General features: G+C 37.5%; 1 pseudogene; it reads left to right on the forward strand.

Moving 5' to 3' along the window:
- The first annotated feature begins 261 nt into the window (after positions 1-261).
- On the forward strand, positions 262-1,286 carry LOC141520316 (cell division cycle-associated protein 3 pseudogene; annotated as a pseudogene).
- Positions 1,287-4,806: the final 3,520 nt, after the last annotated feature.

Below are 4,806 nucleotides of genomic sequence, written 5' to 3' on the forward strand. Positions count from 1 at the left end.
AATCAAAGAAGTGAACAAATAGGACCAGAGATATGAAGGGTAAGCAAGTTGCTTAAAATTACTAGATCTCATCTATAAAATTAGTAGGTTAGACAAATAGTAGCTAAGTGGTACAGGAAATGGAGCACTGGGCCTCAAGTCAAGAATACTCATCTTCTAGAGAGAGCCAGGGGGCGTGGCGGGAGGTTTGAAACCCAGCTTTGAGGAGTCGGGAGCGAATGTTAACAGATCCGCCAGAAAAGCCTGAACCGAGCCATGAGGATGGGGTCGGCCAAGAGCGTCCCAACCATCCCGGCCACCCCGGGCTGCCCCACGCCTCGCAACAAGCACCTGGCACACGTCACAGACCCGCGTTCCCCCAAGCGCCGGCATCCTGTGCACCCCCATCCAGGTGAAGACCTCACCACAACCAAGTCCCTCTGCCATGGAACAGCAGCAGGAAGTGGGGACCAAGGCTATGAAGCAACCCCAGGACTCAGATCCCCGTTCTCCCTCGTTTGGTATTATCCAAACACCCATGAAAACCAGCACAGTAGACCCTCTCAACCAGCTGGTAAAGCAACTTAGTGAGGCCTTCGGGATTGAAGCCTCTAAATCAGAGCATTCCACTGAACTGGCCCTACCTGTGAAGCTTTCATCACAGCCTGAACAGGACCTGTCTCTGGATACTCCACTAGCCCTTGAACACCAGAAACTATTGACCTCCCTGAGCCAAACTGAGGTTTCTGGCAAACAGGCAAATCCTACAGAAGTAACAGAACAGCCTCCAGCTGTTCGAATGACCAGCCAGGACTCAGACAAATTCTTGAGAAGCTCTGATACTCCTTGTTCCTCAGGTTCTAGGCCTCCTAGAAGGAAGCCCTCTGGCAAGGTCCTAGGGAGATCACCGCTCACCACCCTGCAGGATGATAATTCCCCTGGTCCTCTATGCCTCAGCAGAGTAAACACACCACAGTGCTGAATGAGAATGTGGGAGAACGCAAGGAAGGAGCTATTCTGGGAACTGGACACCCTCTGAAGATCACTGGATGGGCCTGGGATCAGGGTCACAACAAAGAAAATCAGCATTGTCCCTTGGTGGAGAACTAGAACCTCATTCTCTCTACTCCTGAAATTATGCTGCTTCATTTTATCTCCTCCCTTAATAGCCCAGAGATGTACCTATTTATTCATCTTGCCTTCCCACAAAACTGAGGTAATCCCTTCTGAAAAGAGGGCATCTTTTGTCAATCATTATCTCTATGCTTCCCTTATCTCTGCAGTCCAGATAATTCCTTCATCCCCACTTGGACAGTGTGAATTTGATGTATGATTTCTTTTATATTAAAGACAATGTTAAAAAAAATACTCATCTTCTGAATTTCAAATCTGGTTTCAAAAACTGACCAATTGTGTGACTTTGGGTAAATCTCTGAAACTTTTTTACCTCAGTTCATCTGTGAAAATAAGCTGGAGAAGGAAATAACAAACTACTCCAGAAACCCCCAAAAAGAGTCAGAAAGAGTCAGACATGAATGAAACCACACAGCAACAGCAACAAAAACAAAGTCAGACAAAATTGTCTTTATAGTCATTTCTCACTTTAATAACTAAAGTAAAAATAAAGTTAAATACAAATTATTTCAAAATCCCTAAGCTTATGGATCAGGAGGGCCAGATTCTCTGCCTCAGCTCTTGTGAAAATGAAATGGAAAAATCATTGTAAAAGTGTTATGAGAAAGATATAAACAAAACATATAGTGTAGTTCAATAAATACTTGCAAATGGATTGGCTAAAGAACTGGTCAAGAATACATAGTCCTTGGGGCAGCTAGGTGGTGCTAGTAGATAGAGCACTGGCCCTGGAGTCAGGAGGACCTGAGTTCAAATCCAGCCTCAAACAATAATTACCTAGCTATGTGGCCTTGGGCAAGCCATTTAACCCCACTTACCTTGCAAAAACCTAACCCAAAAAACCCTAAAAAAAAGAATACGTAGTCCTAAGAAAAATGATTTCATCCAGAAAATAATTATTAGAAGTATATGTAAATACACACACACACATACACACAGACACACACACATATGTATATATCTGAGTCTAATGTTAACTATCTTTTAGGGTGGTTGAAGGGAGGAAAGAAAAAAAGAAAATTTGCATGATAATATTTTTTTGTATATTTGAAAGAAATAGTAAGCTATACATAGTGCAATCATTTTTTTCTTGTATTATGTTATAGAAATGCTTGTTTTATTCCATAAAATTAAAATAAATAAGTTTAAGAATAAACTAGGGAGAAAAGAATACACAGTCCTCTCACTAAACAGGACACATTGGATAATTTTCTGGACCCAGTGACATTTTCTTCTTATGGATCTGAGAATTATTCTCAACTCAGAGTATAAATAGATCTTCATTCAAAATAGATATTTAATAATTGATTGACTTCAATGGTTCACCAAGTCATCAATCTAAAGTGGTTACATTGTGTAAATAGGAATCAAAGGAAACACAAATATGCAAAACAGATAGGTACATGAAAGAAACAAAAGACCTAGGGAGAAAAGAGAATTGTTTTTTGCAGGTCAGAGAGAGGAAAGATAGCCTCCACCCTCCAAAATTTTGGGGGATTTAATGACATATTCTGAGAATCATACCCAAAGACTAGAAATGAAGCTGTATACAAACACAATCATTTTGCTAATTCTATGAAAGTAAAGCTTGCTAGAAGACTTCTGAGAATCTATTTTGTCTTTGGTTGACTGAATTGATTGGATGTTTTTTGGAAACCATGAATTTCCAGGGGTTTTTTTTGGTCATGTGGTGACCAACTGTGAAAAGAGATTTGGTGTGAAGTTGTTATATTTTTCACCTTTTTCCATAACACCAAGACAGGGTTGAGAATGCAATGACTGGTACTCTCTTGACTGGGACTCTCCAGGTGACATTATATGATTTCAGTGAGGGGGTGGGGAAGAATAGTGTTTTCTCTGGGTTGATATCATGGCAACCTCATTCATGTGGCTTTTAGCACCAGAGCCACAACAAGGTAAACTTGAACTGAAGGCCTCTGGGTGTCTTTGTTTCTTAGAAATTGTTCTTTCTTGATTTTGGGTGAACATATATCTTTTGAAATTCTTATCTAGGATTAATTGTGTTAATTACATTGTATCATATGTCTAAAGGTAAAAGAAACTTAATTTGTGGAATTATTACAATCCAATTAAAAAAAATTATTGAGCCCCTTGCTATTTATAAAAGAGAAAACTTAGAACAGTGTCTCTAGGCCTTGGATTCAGAATAGACATGCATTCAAATCCTGAAGCTGATATTTACTGGATTTTGATTTAATAGAAATAAGTAATTACTGAGTGAGGGAACTCCCCCTAAAATTCAAGTTGTTATCTTTTCTGTACCTTACAATCCTATTGAATTTCCTAAGAACTGAGAGGCTAAATGATTTTCCTTGGGTTACATAACCAATGTGTATCAAAGGTGTATCTTGAACTCAGGTTTCCCTGGATTCAAGGCTATCTCTGTTATCTTTCTTCTCCATTTTTTTTAATGATACCTTTAGTATTTAAATCACATTTATTTTCAAATATATTCTCCTACTTTTCTTTAAGCAACCTATCCCTTGTATTAAAAATAAAAAAAAACCAGAACAGCAAAATTAAACATGTTACCCACACATAAGATTATAAATTAGATTTGCTAATATGCTTTAATAGAGGGGGTTTTCAATTTCTTCAATTTAAATCATCAGGAACTTATTCTACATCTAGATGTTCCAGGAACAAAGATGAAAAGATAATCCTTGATTTCAAATACTTTAGATTCTTCTGAGATTGTTGATGAGGAATCTCTATAACAACATATCAAAAACCTAAAAGTGATCAAATCACAGTGATTTCCTCTTCTCCCCACCTTAAAAAGAGTATTGTGTGTCATGATAGAAATCATATATGATTTCTTTATAATTCAAAGCACGTGACTTTATATGTTTTTTGAGTCAGATTGTAGTATGGAAATAAAACCACTGATTGTGTGACTAGGCCTTTGTATATCTATAGTATATGTATTTGAATACATACATACATATATACACACATACACATATATTTAGGCATATATCTATCTCTGTATCTCTTCATCTCTATTTATGTAAATATGCACTTCTATGACAAGTTTCATGAATTATTCTAGTTTTATGTCATAACCTGGTAATAGATATTCTGCAACCCCTTGGTTTTTCCTGTGTAGACATTTAGTACAATTTTTAAAAATTATAGCTCTTTTTCCACAGGCATGTCACATTTTGAGGTATGATGCAGCCAGCATGGTGTCATTATTCTACTGGGACAGCTGAAGGACCTTACCCTACATGGGAATACCTAATATTGTATATCACTGGATCATAAAATTTTACACTTGATTGAATGGTAGAGATCATTTTGCACAGCTCTTTATTTTATACAAGAGAAAACTAAGATTTAGGAAGTTTAAGTGATATACTGGAGGTCATAGAATAAATTCTCATTCATACCCTTGAAAATAACTTTCTGGATCTTTTCCAGGAACAAATGGTGAATGATTAGAGAAAGAATATCAATGCTAACAACAGCATCAAGTTTTAGAATGACTAATAGAAACAGTACTGAGGGAATACTTTCTAAAGCTATGCCTCCCACCCTCCCATGTTCCTTGAATACATGAGTCTGGAGGATTTAATTAAAGAAGGAAGCAATGATGATAAACACCACAGTTAAGAAAATGTTAAATCAAGCTTATCATTGTTTTCTGAGGGAAGGCACAGATTAAGCAAA

This window comes from Macrotis lagotis, chromosome 4, assembly GCF_037893015.1.
Source record: "Macrotis lagotis isolate mMagLag1 chromosome 4, bilby.v1.9.chrom.fasta, whole genome shotgun sequence".
In the NCBI taxonomy this organism is placed as follows: domain Eukaryota; kingdom Metazoa; phylum Chordata; class Mammalia; order Peramelemorphia; family Peramelidae; genus Macrotis; species Macrotis lagotis.